At 41.4% G+C, this 24,135-nt stretch overlaps 1 protein-coding gene across 1 annotated transcript in view; it reads left to right on the top strand.

Annotated features, from left to right (window-relative positions):
- The first annotated feature begins 4,687 nt into the window (after positions 1 to 4,687).
- Positions 4,688 to 24,135, top strand: part of LOC145414951 (kelch-like protein diablo) — a 278,482-nt gene continuing 259,034 nt past the window's right edge. Inside the window, exon 1 of the mRNA XM_080284363.1 lies at positions 4,688 to 4,697. The gene's annotated coding sequence lies outside the window, so the exon portion shown is untranslated. The remainder of the gene's footprint in view (positions 4,698 to 24,135) is intronic.

Below are 24,135 nucleotides of genomic sequence, written 5' to 3' on the forward strand. Positions count from 1 at the left end.
TCCAAACCTCCATCCTTACTCATCACACTACCCAAGTACTTAAACATACTCACATTTTCCATTTCCTCATCGTCCAGCCTCACTGTACATTCACTGGCTTCACATCTCTCGAAGACCATCACTTTACTCTTCCCTGCATTCACCTTTAGATTCTGTTTCTTACACACTCTCCCAAACTCATCCACCAAGCCTTGCAGCTCCCCTTCGTCTTCACTTAACAACACAGTATCATCTGCAAACAGCAGCACAGGGAGTTTCCAAACACTGCCCTCTCTCATTAGGGCCACTCCAACATCCACTGCCCTACCTTGTATCTCTTTTATAACCCCATCCATGTACAGATTGAACAGCCATAGAGACATGACACATCCCTGTTTCAACCCAACTTTCAAATAGAAAAATTCACTCAGTTCACTATCCACATTCACTGCAGCCTTTGCACCCTCATACATAGTCTTCACAGCATTCAACAACTTCCCATCTACTCCATATATTCTTAATACTTTCCACAATCCTTGTCTATCCGCCTTGTCATATGCTTTCTCCAAATCCGTGAAGGCCAAATACAACTTCTTTCCCTTCTCTAGGAACTTTTCCACTAGAAGCTAAGAATGAATATGTGATCTACACAACCTGTTTCTTCCTAAAACCTCCCTGTTCCTCTCTAACTAATTCCTCTGTTATTTCCCTAACTCTGTCAATAAGTATCCTACTATATACTTTTCCTGTTACACTAAGAAGACAAATGCCCCTATGATTACCATACACTTCTTTTTCCCCTTTTGCTTTGTACAGGAGAATAATTATACCTGACTTCCAATCCTCCGGGACTTTACCTTCCCCCCAGGCCAATCTGCACATCTTCCATATCCATTCTACTACTATCTCTCCCCCATACTTCAGCATTTCACCCCACATTCTATCAATTCCTGGGGCTTTCCTCATTTTGACTTTCTTCATAGCTTCCACAACTTCCATCCTACTGATTTCTTTCTGTCTTCTCACCTCCCTCCTCCCAACCATTCCCCAGCCACTTATACTCACATTACCTTCTATGTTTAACAGTTCCTTAAAGTGTTCTCTCCACCTGCTCACACTGTGTCTTCCTTTGTCACTAGTAATCTACCATTTTTATCTTTCACTCCCCTGCTAACTTCATTGCCACCGTCTAACTCTCTTTACCTCTTTCCAGAACATTTTCTTACATCTCCTCCACTTTACACTCAAATTCCTTCCAAATTCCTCATCCACTCTTTTCCTACTCTTTCTTACTAATCTTTTCACCTGTCTCTTCATTTCTACATATAACTCTCTCTCTTGTCTCTTAACTTCTTCCATGCCCCTATTTCTCATCCATTCATCAATTGCTTTCTTCTTTTGTGCCACAGCCTGTCTCACCTCTTCATTCCACCATGCTGTTCCTTGCACCCCCTTTCGTCTTTTCTTCACCCCACACACCACCTTACATGTTGCACATATTTCTTCTGTGAATATCTTGCACACACCTTCCACTTTCCCCCATCTGCTCCAACTCATATTTACCCAATTGTTCCCATACCTCTCTCTTATATTCTGCCTTTTTCTCATCCTCTTGTAACCTTTCCACTCTCCTTGCATCTACTCCATCCTCCCGTCCTTCCCTTCTTCTATTTCTCCATTTTACTTGGACCTTGATTCTGACCACCACCAAGTGGTGATCAGAAAGTCCACTCCCTCAACCTCTATATGTTCTAGCATCCGTTACACATCTTCGCATCCTTTCATCCACACACACATAATCAATCATTGCCTTCCTTTCATTCAGTTCACCACCCACCCTTCTCATCACTCGCCATGTATACCTGTGGATCATTTTGCGCCTGAAGAGGCTCTTTCCTTTCTGTATATTTTTCATGATGCTGTCAGAAAATGAATATTGTATCAGTGGTTCCTTTGCCTAGCTTAAACTCAATCTGTCTTTTACAAAGGCAGTCACCTTTTTCCAATTCTACCAGCTCATCTCTGTTCATCTGAGGTTGTGTAGCATATTTCCCACAAACAGTACATTGCACTCTTCACTGCGTTTTATCACTTCTGTGTATGGTGCTGACGAGGAGCCTACACATGCTGGTGCTGTGCACCATCGGTCAAGGTAAACGCAGTGACATCCACCTGGGAGCTCAAAAATCCCTGAACTGTTCCATTGGAAGGACCCTGGTCTGACCCTGGCAAGGCACTGTCTACCACAAGGGGGCACTGGATCCTTAAACGGTGTATACACTGTACTTTACATTTAGAACACCCCACTGAAGCAGTTGCTTTCCTGTGGCTGATGGGTCTAGATGGGTCTGCGTAGCTCAACAGAGTGGTCTTAAGCAACAACAAAAACCATTTCTGCATTTACCTTGTGAGCACCTGGAGCCTGCATACCCTTCATCCTCTTCGTAACAGACTTCACTTAGGCTGCTGTCATATTGGTGGACATCATTCAGTCTTTGCATACCAACAATCATGTTGACTCTCGCTTTGTTCTTACCATATCGTGCCCATCAGTTTTTCGTATTAGTCTTTCCATATGCTCCCTATTTCTCTTCTTCTTCTTCTTTTTTTTTATTTAAGCATTATTTAATTTTTTGTATGATCAGATTTTTCCCACATAACACTATCCACTCACTCGATGTAGTGCTGCTCTCAGCTGACTGCCTTTTCCTTTCTTCCATCCTTCTTTCCTTCCTTCCTCTTCCATCTTTCCTTCATTCTTTGCTCATCGTTCTGTCTATGGGTGACTCTGCACTGAGTGACAAGCCAAATGGTTTCCTGTACACCAGGAAACAATTTACTATGCTGGGTGGTAACCATATAACCAAATTATGGTGCCTGATGGTTTAGCAGGTAATTAAGGCACTCCAATCAGATTGAGCCCGGGCAGGTTTATATCCAAGGGGTGTTTGGGGTTTATTGTTCACATAATGCCACTCAGAGATGAGTGAGGCTGGTTGCTCTCATCTTAAATGTAAGGATCAGCTTGCCAAGCCCCAGGCTGCTACACTCCTCATGGGGCAGCATAGAGTCAGATGGTGATGAGAACTATATGATAGCCAGCCCCTTACAGTGTTACCTTTTTTAACCCGCGGCGTCCCATCGACGTTCTTTAACGTCCACACGTTTTGTCACTGCCAATCCCGTCGACATACATAAACGTGAATCAATTGCAAGGTCCCTAATTTGTACAATTTTCAATTTTTGCGAGTGATTTTTGGTACGTATACACGTGACACCTTCCTCTACAAGATGCCAGGCAGGGACAGTGCCTTACCCAGCATGACCTCCCCCCCCCCCTGCATGCCATTGTCTCAGCAATTCACCTGTTATCAGTGACCTGGCCAGTAAAACCATGTCATGCCATGGTACGAAATTCATGGCCAGAGTGATTCCCCAATCAATGACAATGTGGAGGACAAACTTTACATAGCATTAGAGGAAGAAACAGTCAGAAATGATGATCAGGTAATGTGGCAAAAAAAGGTCAGGTATGGTGATGAGTTAGTGAGTGAAACAATGCTTATAATGCCTATATTACTGCTTGAAAACCAATATACTCTCGTACTACATATAAATTCGTACCAAGTAAATAAATAAATACCGTTTATGAGTGGTGTGAAATAGTTATCCTCCCATAGAACTCGTTTCTTTGGTGCCAGCCTGTTAGAAAACCCTGTAAGGTAAGGAGGTACTGCTACCTGTATCGAGTATTTTAAACCTCAGGTGAGCGATTTCTCTATGAATTTTCGATGTTTCTCACCAAAAGCGGAGGTTTGAGCCAAAAAATTTTTTTTCCAAAAATGGTCGGGATTGGGGGGAGTCAGTGGTGGAAAAGTGGTCGGGATGGGGCGGGTTAATGTATACTTTAGTCCAGTATATTTATGGGTAGATGATCAGCCAACATCAATTGATTACAGTACACAAGTAAAAAGCCTCCAGTCACCTCTTGGGGATCAAACTTGTGCAAGGTCATCACTCAGCTGGGAGTGTTCTAACCACTGGGCCATCAGGCACCATATCCACTACTAGGTACATATTTATATCTCATTCCGAAAATTTGTTTTAATAGATGTGTTTGTATACAGTATGACCAAATTTTCATATGAATGGATGTTGATTAACCAAAAGAGTCATTGTTTCTTCAGAGTTTCTTTCAGGTTTCACGTGAAAAGATGAAGAGGACTACTTCAGCAACAAAGCCTGTCTCTATAGCTACTGGTATATATACTATACTGTACTGTAGTTGTGATATGTACTATATTTTAATGATGGCATATCTATAGTACCATACATTTTTACCAGTACACTGATGGACATTCAGTACAGTACTGTATAGTAAAGTACTTGCAGTTTATCTGAAGTCTTTGTAAGTCTAGAATAATTTTATTTTACACTTTATGAAATAAGAGTTTTGAAATTTGTAACTTGATAACTGGCTATTTCATTACTGTACTGTTTATCTGTACAGTGCAAGATGTGTACTGTAACATATGTTACATTCCTCAGGTAGATTTGTCCAGTTTGTAATAAAGTATGGGTTCTCATGTATGACTGAACTACAGTCATGCTTTTCAAGCTCTTAACAGAGTCTTACACAGAGCATCTCTGCTTTCAGTGTGTGGCCGCAGCTCCTCAAAGGCTCGCAACCCTGAGATATATACAATGCTGTACACTAAGTAAACGGCACCATATTTGTGTGTGTTGGCCACTGTGCACTCAAAGAGATGACTGCCAGACCCCACTTGTGTAACATACCATTCTTTGCTGCACAAATTCATTTTTGCCCCCCCCCCCTTTTTTTTTTTACATTATAGGATGATACCTATTACTGGTTTTTCACTTCCTTCCATAGCTACTATTTTATTTGTTTAATCACTCATGCAGTAGTATTCTTCATGAGTACTGTATTGTATTGAATTGGCAACATTTTGTGTTTTATAATATAGTCATCGGGTATCTTATACTTCTACAGTCTGACAGTCATCATTGAAAGTGATGAGTTTGCCTGCATGGCTTTTATTGATGGAATTTTGTGTCTGTGAAAGCTGACTCATACAGTGATAAACAACACTGAAACCCAGACAGTTTTGTTTTATCCAGTGCATAATTTGTGTAATGATATTTTTATGATGCTGCATGACGACAGTTATAAACTACAGAAACATCCTGAATATCAGAACACAGATTATGAGGAACAGAGAATTGTGTAATAATTTTTTTTTACTAGTCTGAATAATTTATGAATAAGTTATACATATACTGTATATATATATATATATATATATATATATATATATACACACACACACACACACACACACACACACACACACACACACACACACACTACCCTCGCATCCAAGACGATAACATTATCGCCTGAGGGTCCTGTCTAGGACGTAAAACGTCTTGTACCAATACAAGACCTTATGGAAAAAATTAATACTGTCACAAAGTCTTTGAAAAGTGCCCCTAAAAACATCAACCTAGACCTATTTTGGCACCAAAACAATTTCCTCACCTTGAAAGTGTGTGTTTCTGAGCTTGTTATCTCCAGCTTAGTAGCCTGAGGTAGATGGTGGCGCTTCAGGGGGTTAGCAGACTGTATCCTGGGCATGGTTATGTAAGGAGAGGCAGTAGCCTAGGAGCAAACGCTGAGTGCCACACATGGTAAGTGTGTCCACGATGCTCTGGTGAGGGAGACAAAAGCATACCTATTGCCCCGTCTGCTGATCACGTGACCAGATAAAAATATCTTATTGGACAACATCTCAACCACGTCACTCTACAGGACGTGGGAACCGTGTTGGACCGGGTGAGACCATCATAGCTTTATTCTCCTCGGATTTGGGCTGTTATGAACCGTTAGTTCCGTATTGGACGTATGCAACCATATTACAATAATTTACTGGATTATTATTTATGGTCTTCGTCTTGGACGCAGAACATCTTGGACAAACTCGTCTTGGATGCGAGGGTAATGTATATACATATATATATATTTATATATATATATATATATATATATATATATATATATATATATATATAGACAGTACAATCCCAACTATCCGGTATCCAGACAAACGGAATACTCAGAACAACGGGAAAATTCAAGGGCTGGTAAAAATGTCAGTAAGTTATAACTGTGCGCCAATTTGAATGGACCGCCAAACCGCCGTTTGATTGTGTCACGCGAGGCTGGGGGAAGTCAGACAAAGCGAGGTGAAGACATTTCCGGCTGATGTAAATCCCTAGCAAATCCTCTTAACCACCCCTCCTCTCCCCCTCTTTCCCCTACTTGAATTCAGTCATCCTCCACACCTTCCAAAAATCACCAGTCTGCGTTTTGCCACCAGACAGTAAACAAGGTCTCTTGCTATTGTGTTCCTCTGATAGACGGTAATTTGTACACTCCAAAATGCCTAAAGTGCGAACTAAACATAAGCGTATCGTGCTTACCTTGAAACAGAAGCTGGACATATGCAACAGACTTGAAAAAGGCGAACATTATAAAACACTAATGGCTGAATATAAATGTTAATAGGAATGAAAGTTTACTTTGTTGGAAGAAAAATAAATAAATAATATGCCTGCATTTCATACGTACATCATTTATTTTATTTTCTGCAAAACAGCTGAGTGGCGGGTGAGGGGTGGAGTGATGGAGGTCAGGTAGGGAAGAAGAAGAACAGTCGGAAACGTAAACAAACTCACGTGGGGGCACAGGTGTTGTGATAATTCTACAGTACAGTCTTAACACATCATCAGTTCACTAATAAATGTTCAAGCTTTTATTTCTTTATTTTATTTTTCAATTTTTATGAGTACAGTACATATAATGAATACAGTAATTCGGTAAACAATGGACTGGTGTAATTTGCAGTACTGCAAATTGCTAGACATTGCACACGTGTGTTATGACCATGGTGTGTGTTTACAAGGCAGTTTTTCAGGCGGAATCTCTTAGTGTAACCCCTAATGTGACTGGTGAGTACCTGAACTGTATTTACTGCTGTGATAGCCTTTGTATAGATTTGACTTGAAAATCAGAAATACGGGAAAAATCTGTAACCGGGAAGGTAAATTCCCCAAGCCACCCGGTTAACTGGGATTGTACTGTATATATACAGCATTTATATAATATATATATATATATATATATATATGTATAGTTTATATGTATTTATATATACACATACAGTATACAGTAAAATGTCACTATAACAGACTCCATGGGGCCCAATCCATTCCAAAAAAAGCTGAAGTCCGATAAAAGTGACATCTGGACTTCCCCATGCTGACCCAGAGAGGGTGAAGGGAGGGGGGAGGTTACAAGCAGGGGTGGGGGAGGGAGGGAAGGGAGACAAGTGGGGGTGAGGGAGGGCAAGGGAAAGGGAAGGGCAGGGGATGGGAGGGAGACAAGCAGGAGTGGGGGAGGGTGGGGGGACTGGGAAGGAGACAAGAAAGCATAACTGCCCCCCACCCCATCTCACTCACTCACTCTCTCAGTCACTCATTTACTCTCTCTCTCTCTCACACACACACACACACACACACACACACACACACACACACGAGCGAACAGCCAGAGCGAGCAGACGTCCCAGCCATCGCTGCGAACCTTAAGTAGTTTTCAGGAATTTAGTCTGTCCTGTCTCGTAAGGTCTTGTTTTAAATTTAAAATAATGAAAGTTAATAGACTACCAAAAATGTAAAGATTTATTGGCTAGAGTATGCATGAATGTTTGTAGTATCTTTCGGTAACAGCTGTTTTGGTACTTTAACCAATATCAAACATGGCCGAAAATGTAAACATTGAGGGACTCGAATTTCCAGGATTTGATAGAAATACCAATGTCATGGATCTGGTTAAAACATTGATTATGAGGATTAGTGAACTTGAAAAGAAAGTAGAGAATCTAGTGATAAAGAACGTGTCTGAAAATACAGAGTCTGATCCGGTCCAATGAGACGGCGAATGAGGAAATTAGAAATTTGAATCAGGAAAATGTCTAATTGAGGAGGAAACTAGAAGAGAGTACTAATAAAACGGAGAAGGTGAGTAGTGTATTAGAAAGCAGAAGGCAAAATGGGCACACGTAGAAGAAGAACAGAAAGAAGTGGTCAGCTTAAGAGAAATCATCCAGGAAGAAAGGGAAATGAACAAGAAAAAAATGGAAGAAAATGTAGTGAAAATACTGAAGAAAAAAGAGAAAATAGTGAGAGAAACTGTAGAAAGGAACAGATGTGTGGTAATATTTGGAAACAGGGAAGAGGAAGAAAAGGTTAGGTTCGTGAGACTCGAGAGAGACACGAACCTGGTGAGAGGAATATTAGGCAAGATTGATCCTGAAGGAGACAAGTGGGTAAAAGAAATTGAGGAAGTAAGGAGGATAGGGCCTTATAAGAAAGGGGAAACAAGATCAATGGGAGTCAAGTATACACCAGAAGGTGTAGTAAATGATATACTTAAAGTGTCCTGGAAATTAAGCAAAGAGGCAGGAATGGAAAATATTATAATAAGAGAAGATTTGAATGAAGAAGAAAGAGAAGTTTTAAAATCATTGAAGGAAGAAGTAAAGGAAAAAAATGATAAGAGGACAGAGTAAGAATGTAATACTGTACTTTTTTTTTGGAGAGTAATGGATATGAAAGTAAGGAAGTGGTATTTAAGGAAATAGAAGTGAAGGAAACTAAGGGAGATGGCTGTGAAAGATCAGAAGTTGAGGAAGTGGTACTGACGGAGGCTCAAAATTAACGATTTCTTGAGAGAACATGAACCTGATGTCATGTGCTTTGTAGAGACCAAATTAAGAGAAGATATTGATGTTCATTTGGGAGATGGTAAATACAAACTGTGGAGAAAAGATAGAAAAGAAAAAATGGGAGGATAGCAGTGAACAACAACATAAACATAGATACCGTGGAAATGGGAGAAAGCAAGGCTGACTTGATATACAGTATATGAAATTAGAAACTGGAGAGAATGTTAAGAGAGATATGACGGTAGTGTATGTTCCTCGTAAGACGAGAGCATGGAAGGATGATGAATACCAGGGCCCGTATGCATAAAAGGTCCTGGGACCTAGGAACTAGTCGCAGGTCGTAGGAACTGATCCCAAGTCGCAGGACTTGTTTATAAACGCTCCCACGTCCTAGGACTGGTCCTAAGACACGGAGATTTTAGGTGTAGCCAGGGAGGTGACTTACGACTTAGGAATATTCCTAGGACCTGAAAATGGCCGAACAACAACAAGCTCCGAGGTGTCAGCAGAGAACTTTTCGCCCACGTAGGGACGTGTTGAATGAATTAAGTGATGCAGAACAGATAAGCAGATACTGTTTGGATCGTGCAGGAATTATTTTTGTTACTGACTTGGTAAGAGATGTCCTGCAAAGTCCATCTGAGAGGAACCAGGCACTTACCCCGGAGATGAAAGTGATAATTTTGTTGAGATATTTGGCCACAGGTAAAATGCAAGTATGCAGCAGTGATGATTTGGGACCCTCACAGCCTACAGTCAGCAGAGTTATCTCACATACATTAAATGCGTTCTATAGACGTGAAATAATGTGTAGATTCTTGAAGTTCCCCACAGACCCCCAAGAACTACAAAGGAAAAAAATCGAATTTATGGAGATTGCTGGCTTCCCCGGGGTGGTTGGAGCAATTGATGGGACACATGTGAGAATAATAGCCCCAAAAGAGTTTGAAGAAGAATATGTGAACAGAAAGCGGTATCATAGCATTAATGTACAAGTTGTTTTTGATGCCAAGTACAGAATTATTAACTGTTTGGCCAAGTGGCCAGGGTCAGTGCATGATGCTAGGATACTCAATGAAAGTGGACTTAAAAGAATGTTTGAAAACCGAGAGGTTCCACCGGGGTGCATTCTTCTAGGAGGTTGAATGCTCCCGCGTCGTCTGTATGTTTACAATACACGATAGCCTAGCGTCCACAGAAAAAAGAAAATGTAACTGGAAAATAGATACTTACATTCATCAAGAAATCCACCTACATTATTTCTATAATCATTTTGTGACTTAGAGTATTTTGCTAAATAATACATCTCTCTATCTTGGCCAAAAACTGCATTTTCGAAAAAAAATATTGTTACAGTTAGCACTTTTCCTAAGTCTGGGACTTGGGAAAATTCCTGGGTAGGAATTGCCATGTACGTCCTAGGTAGTGTTTATGAATCGATTCCCAAGACACAGTCCCAGCTGAGAGCAGTTCTTAGGACTTTCCTAGGAACGTTTTTGAATAGGGGCCCAGGAGATGTTGTCAGATATGGCTGTGACTGTTGATGATGGCGGGGTAAGAGTTGCCAAATCGCAACGGCCACATTACCAAACTCCTCAACTTTCATTACCAAATTCATAAAGCTAGCATTTATTCTTCACAAATTATATATACAAGTGGAAATACATGTAATCACTCTTCTTATAATTAACAGCGTGTTGATTGTTTTCACGCTATGTAGGCTAGCACATTAATCATAGAAAGCAGACAATCCACTATCTCCATCCTGTGTATCCTCATACATGTGAAAAATGTGTTTGGTAATGGATCATGCTAATTCACTACCAAATGAACTTTTCAATACCAAATTGGCCCACATTTGGTAATGAAAAATACCAATTGGCAACCCTGACTAGGGAGGGGGGAGGAAGGAAGGGGTGAAGGGGCTGTGGTGTAAACAGCTGTTCGGCGCCTTGCAGCAATTTCAAATTACGGGTGGGAAAAAATTTGGATTTGGGGGGGATTTTTTTCTATTTTTGGCCATTTTTGGGTTCTGAAGGTCCAGGCCCACAATGTCCGGTGAGTGGGGAGTCCGGAAAGTGTGCGTCCAGATAGTACAGGGATTACTGTATTTTACTTACCACTCGTCACCTTCAGACTTTTCCTGATAAATTAGAATTTAGTCCAGTCATCTCCTTGATTCCGAGGAAAGTGAATTCCGGTATATCGAAGTCTGTTATATCGAGGTTTTACTGTAGAGACAGACAGACAGACAGGACAGGCAGACAAGTGCCGTAATCCTTTAAGGAGTGGGTGTTTGAGTTAGTTGTTTTATAGGGAAGGGCTCTAACCCTCTTCAACCCACTTGTTGACATGTAAGGAATACATGTGTGTGTGTGTATTTACAGTAAACCCTCATTATACGATAGGTTTCCGTTCCTGAAAACCCCATCGTAAAGCAATCCATCGTATAGCAATCCCATTATAACATGGAGTCAATGGGGATACGTTCCCAGACGTGCCTAAACTCTCACATACACACACCTTAGCACTCACATACATGAAATATCCTTATGTTTAAACATTTAAAGTAACACATTAATAGTGAATAAAGAGAAAAAAGCATGAAAACTACAGTACCGGTATACAGTAGATCTTACCTTTACTGAAGCAAGCAACGGTTGTTTATGTGGTTCCTAGACAATTCGCCATGAAGTCGACAATTCGTCGTCATAATATGGACGTTCCCCATCAGGACAATTCCCCATCATTCTATAAACGTACTTATTACTGATTAACTGATACTTTAATAACTAATTCTCAGGGGGATCTATCAAAGTCTATTTTCATTCAATAGCATTGGCTTTGGATATCATTTGTAAGTTGCACTTTTAGACAATATTTAACTTGTTTCTACCTTGCTGTAGTTGACTTTGAATTATGTTCTAGCATCATCCACAGCTGTTTTCATTAATTTCCATTGGTACTCCAACATCCTGGGTATATTTTAAAACGACTTTGAAGAGGTACAAGTACAGTACTAAAAAACTAGTGTACTTCCCAAATAAACTGATATGAAAATAAACGATGGGGAATCATCCTGACGACTAAAAGTCCCGATGGCGAATTGTCTTGTTATTGTTGTGATGGCGAATTGACTTGATGGCGAAATATCCCGAAACATTTATATAGACGTAACATGAAGATTATTTGTATAATTCCAAAGTATGTCGATCGTTCACTTAAGGTAATTAGGCATTTATATAAATGCCAATGTCTCGTATGTAGCCTTATGCTAAGATGAAGGATCGATCATAAATCAGCTGATTCACGTTTCAATATATTATTATTTTTCATTTAATGCCCATGATTTGATGCCATATTTTACATTTACTATATAAACAATAAACCACCATCACTTTTATAACTTACATAATTAAAAAACTAGTGTACTTGCTAAATAAACTGATACATAAATAAATGATGGGGAATCGTCCTGACGGTGAATTGTCCCTACTCGGCCTCACAGTCACGGGGACTCACAGCCCTCACTCATCAATGTCAGAACTGCCTGGCTGGGCAGGGCTAGCTAATGAGGCTGGACCGGTGGACAAGTGTGTGTGGTCTAATGCCGACAGTGTGAGGACGTTTTTGTCGTGTTTGCACATTCTCTGTTCACTGGGACGCGGATGATCCATCGTTGTTGCAAATCGTTCCCATTGTATAGTAGGCATAGGGTACTAAAATTTTGACATTGTATAAGCGAAATATCATACAATGAGGCATTGTATAATGAGGGTTTACTGTACCTAATTGTGATATACAGGAAATGAGCTACGCTCGTTGGGTCCCGCCTCTGTTTCTCAATAAATCAAATTTAGCTTTAAACTCGTTTAAGTTTTTCGACTGGACGATCTCTTTGTCCAAGTTATTCCACAGGTCTATACATCTATAAGGAAAACTATATTTCTTGATATCCTTCAAGCAGCTTGGATTCCTCAGTTTCATCTCGTGTCCTCTTGTTAATCTCTTATCCCATAAAAACAGATCTTCTTTGTCAGTTTTATCTACTCCCATCATGGTCCTGAACACTGCAATCATGTCGTTCACCTCATCTACCATATCATTTACGTAAATCAGGAACATTACTGGCGCCAACACCGAGCCCTGTGGGACTCCACTTGTTACTTCCCTCCATCCAGACATCTTATCCTTTATTACTGTCCTCATTTGTCTGTCTCTCAAAAAGTCTCTCATCTATTCAAGGAGGTGCCCCTTCAGTCCTCCTATATGCTCTAGTTTCCACATTAGTCTCTTATGGGGTACCTTGTCAAAGGCCTCCAAATCTAAATACACACAATCCACCCAACCTTCTCTTTCCTGAAGCATGTCAATCGCTCTTGAGTAAAAACTCAACAAGTTGGAAACACGTGACCTTCCACTTCTAAATCCAAACTGACTATCAGCCAAAATATTCATCTCTTCCAGATATTTTATCCATCTATCTTTCAGAATTCTTTCACACAATTTTGCGACCATGCTGGTTAGGGACACTGGTCTATAATTCAGAGGTTCTTCCTTGTTTCCTCCCTTATAAATTGGTACCACATTTGCCATCTTCCATTCTTGTTGCACTTTCCCCTCTTCCAGAGAACACACAATTAAACTGAGAATCTTATCTGCCAGATGTTCTCTGCATTCCTTCAGTACCCAATTAGAGATTCCATCTGGTCCTGGGGCTTTCCTTACATCTTGAGTTTCTAGTAGTTTATACACTTCCTGTACTTCCACTTTTATATCTTTTATCACTACATTTCTAGTCACTACCTCCACTTCCACAAACTCCTTTTCATTGGTGAAAAGTGACTGGAAACGTTTGTTCATTATTTCTGCTTGCATTGCCGCATCTTTATAGACCTCTCCTTCTACTTTCAGTTTGGTGATTCCTTCCTTTTGTTTCAGTTTGCCATTAACAAGTGTATAAAACTGTTTGGGTTCGTCCTTACATTTGTCTATTATACCTATTCAAAATTCCTTTCTTCTTCTCTGCGTATTCTTGTGTATTCATTTCTAATTCTTTTATATTCTTCCTTTGTTCTGTTGTTACCTCTCTTTCTCCAATTGTTCCATGCCGTGTCTCTCTTTTTTTGCTATCATACACCTTTTATTAAACCACTCTTTTTTCCTGTTTTCTTTCCCTCTTACTCTTGGCACTAATTTTTCCACTCCCGAATTATACAGGTCTAGAAAAGTATCCCACTTCCTCTGTATCTCTGTTGTTTCTCTGAATTTTCTTCAATCTGCATTTTCAAAAAATTTTCTCAATCCTGTAAAGTTTGCTTTCCCAAAATTGTACTTTCCCTGCTTATAAAGCTCGTCTCTTGGCTCCACGTTCCCTGTTATCATCTGGAACTCAATGACCACATGATCACTTTTTCCAATAGGACACAGATATTTCTAGGATTCTATTACATTGGGTTCTTGGGTAAACAGTAAGTCTAGTCTTGCTGGTGTGTCCTCACCTCGGAACCTTGTCTCTTCTTTGATCCATTGCGTCATCACATTGTTCATTGCTATGTTTAATGATATAGTGGCCCACAAATCCTCACCGCCTCCTGAGTCCCATTCCTCCCAGTTCACCTCTTTACAATTGAAGTCACCCATTAAAATTATATTGTTGCTTTTCTCAATCAGTTTCTGTAAATAACATGCCATGTCTGACAGCATTTCCTGGTATTCATCATCACTCCATGTTCTTGTCTTAGGGGGAACATACACTACTACCATATCTCGCTTGTTATTATCTCCAGTTTCTAATTTCATATTTATCACTTCGGTCCTGCCTTTTCCCATTTCCATGGTATCTACATTTATGTTGTTCTTCACTGCTATCATCACTCCTCCTCCTGTTTTTTCTTTTCTGTCTCTTCTCCACAGTTTGTATTTACCATCTCCCATATGAACATCAATATCTTCTCTTAACTTGGTCTCTACAAAGCACCTAATGTCAGGTTCACATATCCTCAAAAGATCATTGATTTCTAACTTTGCCGATATTAAACCATCAACATTAGTATATGCCACCTTCCAATGATTTTTGATGTTTTCTATACCCTCTGTTCTCCTTCTCTCTGCCGGTACCACTTCCTTAACTTCTGATCCATGACTCTCGAACAATACTCTGTCTTCTCTTCCTCCGTTCTCTGTTCGTTTTTTACCTTTGCTTCCTTTAGTAAGTCCTTCATTTTAGCTCTTTCTTCCTCATTTGCATCTCTCCTTATCCAAACATTTTTATACCCTTCCATGTCCGATAGCTTCCATGTTCTACTGATAATTTCATTAACTGTTGCCTGGGACTTGAACTTTACCTTTAATGGCCTTGCCCCTCCTTCCTCGTACTTTCCCAACCTAAACACCTCTTCAATTTCTTCTTGAGCTTCGTTGTTATCCTCCATGACTATTGATATTGTTTCTTTAACCTTACTCAATTCTTCTCTTTCTCTTTCTGGCCATATTGTCATACGTTTTTCTTTAACTCCTGAAATTATTATACATTTTTTCTTATCTGCTGCATCTCTAACTAAAGATTCTCGACTTCTCAACACCCTAACCACTTCCCTCTCCACTTTTTCCTTGCTTTGTTGGTCTATAATCTCTCTCAAATTTACATTCCCCTCTTCCTGAATTTTCTTCCACCCCTTATGTTGCTCCTTGATTTCTTTAATGTGTTCTTCCTGTATTCTTGATTTAGATTCATACTCATCTAGTTTGCTTTTCATCATGTCCCTTTCCTCTTCCAACCTCTTATTCTCCCTCTTAAGCTGTTTTATTTCATTTGAGGCTGATTCATTGTTTACTCTCAATTCAGTAACTTCCCTTTCTTGTTCATCACTACGTGTACAGATTTTTTCCAGTGTACTCCTTAAACTTTTGATCTCGTTTTCCTGCTCTATGGTCCGTTCCTGTAACTCTTTAATTACTGCCTATGCCTTTTTTATCTCCTGGTCATTCCTCTCCGCTGTTTTCTCTACACCTGCTATTCTTGTCTGGTTCAACTTAATACTTCCTTTTCCCACATTCTCTTCACAGAAGCCCTCAAATTCTGATCGTAAACAATGCACCGTCCGTTTCCTCCATGATTCAACCATAGGGAGACTTTCTGTTTTCACTTTATCTTGTCCTTTTTATGACCGAAACCGCGGTTTCTTTTATTACTGTCCGATGGGACCACCACTCATGCACTCATTAACACAGTCACAATTAGGCTCAGCTTCCTTTCGTTGGTGATTCTGCAATTATTTCCCCACGATCCTGGAAGTGGTCCGTCTCTGTCGGCGACCCGTGTGTGTGTGTGTGTGTGTGTGTGTGTGTGTGTGTGTGTGTGTGTGTGAGTGTATTTGTATTCTATATAACATATATATATATATATATATATATATATATATATATATATATATATATATTGTCCGGACTAGAAAGTCCATTTTTTGAGTGAACCTTGCACTTGGACATATAGCTTTTTTTACACTGGTTTTAGACAATTTCGACCTGCTGATTTCAAATGTGATGAGTGCCAGATGATAAAAGTTGAGCATTTTTTTAGACATCTCTTTAAAGCAGGTATATAAAATCATGGTAAAAGGCAATGGCTATCTCCTTTTATACATATCTAGAGCAAGAACTCTGCCAAGATTGACAAATTTGTATGGAGTTCTGTAAAATTAATTTAATTTTACACTTCATTATTACTTATTATTATTACAGAATAGGTCTGTGTCCAGAATATAGTGGTTTCAGTACAAAATGTGCTAGGGAAAAAGGTCAACAGCCTGGCCAAAAAACAAGCATTGCTTATACTCCTTTTGTGGATGTGACACCATCTGAACCAGACAAAACTGCTATGGTTAAAAGTCAACACCTCACATCATTAACTGGACAAAATTGGACCATATTCACCACTGACCAGCAGCTCTGGGTGGACCGCAACCTCTTCAGTAAATTTGTCCCAAGGCTTGGCAGCATGCACATGCTAATGAGCTTTGTAGGTGCTGTGGGTGTACTGATGGCATGAAGTGGCCTTAGCCATTCTTAAGTCTACATTTGCTGGAATGCTTAAACTGCTCTCTGGCAAGAAGTTCCCCCATAATGTAAGAGTACTGCTTCTTGTTGTAGAGGGACTTTTGCGTCCAATACTGGTCAGTCAGGAACTTCACACAATAATGGTGCTCAATGAATACCTTGATGCCAAAAGCCAGCAGAGTTGCACAACCAAGCTATGGGTGGACAGCCTCATCAAACCTGTATTCACCATGAATTCACATGTTCAAGCAGAGAGGGAAGGTGACTGGCCACTCCATTTGTTTGGAGTGGAAAAGATGCACCCATATTTTTTCGCATCAGGTCTGTCTATCTATCTATTGCCAGACGCCTCAATCCCGTTTGGGGTGGCCACAAACAAATTGCCTCCAAGTCGCCCTGTCCCCCGCCATTTCACTGCCCTGCTCCCAACTCACACACCCCTCTTTCATATACCTCTCCACCCCATCCCTTCATCTCATCCTCAGCCTCCCCCTCCCTCTTCCCCCCTCCATCTCACTCACATACACTCTCTTCGTCAGTCTTTCACCCTCCATCCTCTCCACATGGCCAAACCACCTCAGCGTGTTCCTCATAACGCTTCCTATCACGTCCACATCCACACCACAACACTCCTTTATATTGTCATTCATCAGCCTGTCTCTCCATGTGACTCCACAGGCTCCTCTTAAATAATTCATTTCCACTGCTCTCACTCTTGACTTGTGTCCTTCCAACAACGTCCAAGCTTCACTTCCATACGTTAGAGTTGGTATCACAATACTGTCATGTAGTAACTTTCTCACTTCCATGCTCACTTCCCTGTTTCTTATCACTGCTTTCAAAGAACCAGCAACCTTTCTTCTCTGTTGTACCTTTTCAAGCACTTCACCCTCCAAACCTCCATCCTTACTCATCACACTACCCAAGTACTTAAACGTACTCACATTTTCCAATTCCTCACCTTCCAACCTCACTGTACATTCACTAACTTCACCTCTCTCAAATACCATCACTTTACTCTTCCCTACATTCACCTTTAGATTCCGTTTCTTACACACACTCCCAGACTCATCCACCAAGCCTTGCAGCTCCCCTTCGTCTTCACTCAACAACACAGTATCATCTGCAAACAACAGTACAGGGAGTTTCCAAACACTATCCTCTCTCACCAGGGCCACTCCAACATCCACTACCCTACCTTGTACCTCTTTTATTACCCCTTCCATTTACAGATTGAACAACCATGGAGACATGACACATCCCTGTTTCAACCCAACTTTCAAAGAGAAAAATTCACTTAGTTCACTATCCACACGCACTGCAGCCTTCGCACCATCGTACATACTCTTCACAGCATTCAACAACTTCCCATCTACTCTATATATTCTTAACACTTTCCACAATCCTTGTCTATCCACCCTGTCATATGCTTTCTCCAAATCCATGAAAGCCGCATACAACTTCTTTCCCTTCTTTAGAAACTTTTCCACTAAAGATCTAAGAATGAATATCTGATCTGCACAACCTCTTCCCTTCCTAAAGCCTCCCTGTTCTTCTCCAACTAATTTCTCTGTTCTTTCTCTAACTCTGTCAATAAGTATCCTACCATACACTTTTCCTATTATACTAAGAAGACAAATGCCCCTATGATTACAACACACTTCTTTTTCCCCTTTTCCTTTGTACAAGGGAATAATTATACCTGACTTCCAATCCTCCAGGACTCTACCTTCCTCCCAGGCCAATCTGCACATCTTCCACATCCATTTTACTACTATCTCTCGCCCATGCTTCAGCATTTCACCACACACTCCATCAATTCCTGGGGCTTTCCCCGATTTAATTTTCTTCATTGCTTCCACAACTTCTATCCTACTGATTTCTTCCTGTCTTCTCACCTTCCTCCTTCTCCCAGCCATTCCCCAGCCACTTATACTCGCATTACTTCCATCCTCTATGTTCAACAATTCCTTAAAGTGTTCTCTCCATCTGCTCACTTTTTCTCCCTTCTCCACTAGTAATCTACCATTTTTATCTTTCACTCCCCTGCTAACTTCACTTCCACCCTGTCTTACTCTTTTCACCTCTTTCCAGAACATTTTCTTACAGTCCCTCCACTTTACACTCAAATTCCTTCCAAATTCCTTATCCACTCTTGTCTTACTCTCTCTTACTAATCTTTTCACCTCTCTCTTTCTTTCTATATATAACTCTCTCTTCTGCATCTCACCTTCTTCCACGCCCCTGTTTCTCATCCATTCATTGTATGCTTTCTTCTTTTGTGCCACAGCCTGTCTCACCTCTTCAGTCCACCACTCTGTTCCTTGCACCCCCGTCCGTCTTCTCTTCCTTCCACACACCACATCACATGCAGCACATATTTCTTCTGTAAATATCCTACACACACCTTCCACATCTCCCATCTGCTCCATTTCATATTTGCCCAATCGTTCCTCCACTTCTCTTTTATACTCTGCCTTTTTCTCATCCTCTTGTAACCTTTCCACTCTCCTTGCAACTACTCCTTCCTCTCGTCTTTCCCTTCTTCTATTCCTCCATCTTACTTGAATCCTAATTCTGGCCACCACCAAGTAGTGGTCAGAGAGTCCACTCCCCCAACCTCTATAAGCTCTTGCATCCATTACACATCTTCGCATCCTTTCATCCACACACACATAATCAATCATTGCCTTCCTTTCATTCAGTTCACCACCCACCCTTCTCATCACTCGCCATGTATACCTGTGGATCATTTTATGCCTGAAGAGGGTATTGGCTATCACCAACCCCCTCCCAGCACAAATGTCCACTAACACACTCCCATTCTTATCTATCTCAGCAGGCACACCCCACTCACCAACTATTCCATCCACCTTCACATTCCCAACTTTACCATTCATATCACCGATCAAAAACACTCTCTCATTCCTTCCAGACTTTTCCATGCACACTTCTACATTTGTCCAGAACTCTTCTCTCACTCTTCTAGCACGATCTTGCGTTGGCGCATACACACACACAATCGCCCGCATTTGTATTCCAACTTTCAACTTTACCCACACAATCCTTGACCCAACTGATCCATACTGTCTTATGCTCTTCTTCGATCTTTTACTCACAACTTTACATACTCCTTCCTTTGCCTTCCCATCCATACACCCATTCTCTCACACTTTCTCCTCTCCATTTTGTTTCAGTTATTCCATATACATCCACTTTCGCACCCTCAAGCACCTGGGAAATCTCTCTCTCTTTCACCTCATCATTTGCTCCTCGTACGTTCCTTGTATCCATTACCAAGTCCTTTGTCCGGTCCTGGGTCGTCATCGTTTGGTCAGTCGCATCAGGTCATGTCAGTTATGCATGGTATGGGCTCTATTTTCCATGGTCTATGCAACATCTTGATCCCAAACTTCTGAAGAGGTTTATGTCTGGAGAGCATGTCATGCATCACCAAGATGGCCTATGGAATGCTACATGATTAGATTTCTTCATTGAGACCACCTATATGTGATATGGCAAAGGACCATCTGGCATCATAGGATCTACATTGAATGAATCCACTCTAGCCATTTGGGCTGTATCTCACAGCACTTGTGCGCAGCTGATGAATGACCTGGAAGCAATGAAAGATGGAGAAGCTTAACATGTCACCTCCCACAAGGAGGAGCAACTGACACACATCATGGCAGATGTGACTGATAGAATGAACATGATGCTCCTTCAGCATGCATTGACATATTTGACAGTGATAAGCATCCAGTCTCTGGTCTTATTGATATATTTTCTGGGCAAGTTGTTGATGATCCTACAGTTAAGGTTCATTGTTGCCTCAAAATTGGAAATGCCCAATGGTTAGAATATGAGACCCAGTGGCCATCAGGCTTCCACAACAAGCTGAAAAGAAATGTCAAGACTATATCAGCTGCAATGACACATACCACTAAGGTTGGCCAAAGACACATCATTGTTGATGCTGAATTTATCTATGCATGCATCATTGCAATAATGGCATCATCAGCAGAGACCATTTCCATAGAGGGACTATTCTTTCATGAACTGGCTCCACACTCAACTATCTTTAAGGAGATTGGTGAAATGAGGACAAGCAGCAAGTCTGTACTCAGGAATAAACTTCAGATGGTATGTGGAATACAGCACTGTCAACATCCAATGGTGGTAACCCTAGAAGGCAGTGCATTGTTATGGACAGTTCCTTGGCCAGCACTACCTGCAAAGCTTTCAGCGTTCATCAGCACTGCAGTGTCCAGAATCATACGATATACTGAGATATCATCAGTCCTTCATGTGGTGTTTGACAGATACTGTAAGCTGAGTACAAAATCATGCTGCCGAACCTCACGACAGAAAGGATTGAGTCGCTTTTTCAAGCTGACAGAAGAAGCGCCTTTACCCAAACAGGCCATCGTGTTGAATGTAAGTGCAAACAAAGAACAGGTCATCCATATGATTGTAAAAAAGTTGTGCTCCATCCAGGTCCCACAGAGAAAATGCATAATCGTGACTGGCCCTGATCCACATCCAATAGAAGTTGGGGTTGGTCAACAGCAGATAGCAATAACACATGAGGAGGCAGATGTCATCATGGCATATCACATGATTCATGAAGCTTCTGCAGGCTTTTCACCAATTTGGGTTGTATCTTATAACACTGATGTGCTTGTTATCCTTGCACATCACTCCATGCACAAACCAACGGCTTGCCAACTACAGTTGAGTAACCATGGAGTCATGTTCTGGAAAGCACACTGTTATCACTGTCAATGAGGTGGTCAGTAAGCATGTTGCAGTCATCCGTAATCTTCTTGGAGCTCATACTGTAACCCGTAGGGTATGCAATTCTGCAGCCTCAACTACCCCCCAGATCTTCTTGGAGCTCATACTATAACCCCTAGGGTATGCAATTCTCTAGCCTCGACTACCCCCCAGGACTCAAAAACAGGCCTATTTTTTGACTTTCTTAAAGGTTAAAAGTTTTATGCCCAATTTATAGAGCTTGAATTTACACACCTGAAAACGCAAAGCCCTCCCTCCTAGACCTAATAGTTACAGAGCTATGGCCTGTCAAAGTTTATAATAGTTACCCGTCACGGCCCCAGCGAGAAAGAAAATATGCTGCTTGCACCTGTTTTCTTCGCAAAAATACGTACAAAAAGCACCAAAAATCAATTTTTGTGTGTGCGTACAGATGCTATAAACCATTGTAATGTGCTCGGAAAAAAAACAAAATGGTGACAACCCCCCCAAATAAATATGATAAATAGTAAAAATTATCCTGCCCCTGTCTCCTCTCCCCATACCTCCAATCCCTTCCCTCCCCTCCCCTCCCCTTTCCCCTCCCCTTTCCCCTCCCCTCCCCTCCCCTCCCCTCCCCCATCCCCTCCCTGCCGAGCCATCAAAACTAGCTAGGGAAAATAGTCATGAACCCCCCAATAAAAATAAGATAAATAGTAAAAATTATCCTCCCTCCTCTGCCCTCCCCATTCCTTCAGTTCTCTCCCTCCCATTCCCTTCCCTCCGCTCCTCTCTCCTCCCCTTCCCTTCCCTCCCCTCGCCAAACCTCCCCTCCCCCTTCCCCTCCCCTCCGAGCTGTCAAATCTAGCTAGTTTTCATTTTGTTTCATTTTGTGTCATTTTTGAAGGCTGCAACATGCTTGCCTGCGTTGACACAAAGTAAAATTTCTTTTTCGAGTGGACTTCGAATAAAGACAACTAAAATAATTGTGGTGTGCATATCTGTATGCAAAGACATGAATAAATTACAGACAATGATTCAAACACACGCGCCATAAAGCGTAAAAAATATGCAGAATATTCGAGGCCGGGGAGGTGCTAGGGGGTGGGGGAGGTGGTGGGAGGTGGTAAGGCCAGGAGGGGGTGTATGGGAATGGAGGGATGGGAGGAGACCACCACAAGACACAAAGGAAGGGCCCCAGTGGAGTACAGGGACATGGAGGGAGGGTAGGCAGGAAATACCCTCCCCCCAGATGACTGGGGGGGACATGGGGGGGATCCACATGGGAGGGGGGGGATGTAGAGGAGGGGGTGGGAGGGGTTGTGGTGGTTGTGATAAGAATGGTGGGAGGTAGGATAGTAACAAGGTAGTGGGGTAGAGGGACATGGCGAGAGGGAGGTGGGGGGTACACCCCCCCACCACCTGGTTACCGACCTGGGTCCCCCCTCTGGTGTGTCCAACACTTAGTTCTGATTGGTTAGAAGCCATCTACATCACAGCTTCGGTGGAGCCAACTCCTGCCAGTTTTTTGTGGACGTTGCACGATCGGCGTTGCTCATCCTTTTAAGAAATTGCGCAAAAGGCTTTATCGATGAGCTTAGTACTTTAGGGGTTAACTGGATGTGATGCAGTCTCTTCATTTGCTGGTATTGGCAAGGCAACTCAGTTCAAAACACTTGAAAAGTTCACTGGTTTGCTTCTTGTAGGTGATGCTGCAGCATCACCAGATGACATCACTAGCTCTTGTTTGAAATTTGTAGCCATGTTATATGGGCAGGAGCCAGAGATATCACTAGGCCACATGCTTTTTTTTTTTTTTTTTTTTTTTTTTTTTTTTTTTTTTTAATGCATGAAAGAAAGAACCAAAGGCCAGGAGCCTGCAAACCATTCCTTCCAAGAAAAAAACAAAAACAATACCAAGCAGAGCCAAATTCAAGATCCGTTCATTTCAATATGCCTGGACACACTGCGTTTGAAAGACTGGAGGTCATAGGAAGTAAGAAATACAGACAGAGGGAGACAGTTCCAGAGTTGACCTGTTGCATAAATGAAGGACTGGGAGTAATGGTTAACTCATGCATTAAAGAGTTGGACAGAAAAGGGATGAGAGTTTCTTGCTAGACGGCTGCCACACACCCATCGTAGAGGTGGAGGAATGCAAGCAGACAGTTCAGGGGAGCAGTGACCATTGAAGTAACGATAGAAAAGAGATAAAGATGCAACAGTGCGGCAAAGAGACAGAGGTTGAAGGGAGCTAGTAAGAGGAGGAGAGCTATGATGAGATGAAAAGCTTTTGACTCCACCCTATTAAGAAGAGCTCTATGTATGGAGTTTCCCCACACATGAAAGTTGTACTCTAAACAGGGGCCAATATTTTCAAGAAAAACTTGCTGGTAAACAACAGGTACCACCAAAGTTGAGCAGCCTTCCACCTACTCAAGATGCAATTAAGCTACATTGTGAGTGAGCAAGCCCATTTCCAAACAGCTTTGTGGAAATCAGCAGACATGGTTTCACCCCTGACTTAGATCCT

The sequence above is a fragment of the Coenobita brevimanus genome, chromosome 101 (assembly GCF_032717465.1).
Source record: "Coenobita brevimanus isolate Jiangsu-jjx chromosome 101, ASM3271746v2, whole genome shotgun sequence".
Taxonomy (NCBI): Eukaryota; Metazoa; Arthropoda; class Malacostraca; order Decapoda; family Coenobitidae; genus Coenobita; species Coenobita brevimanus.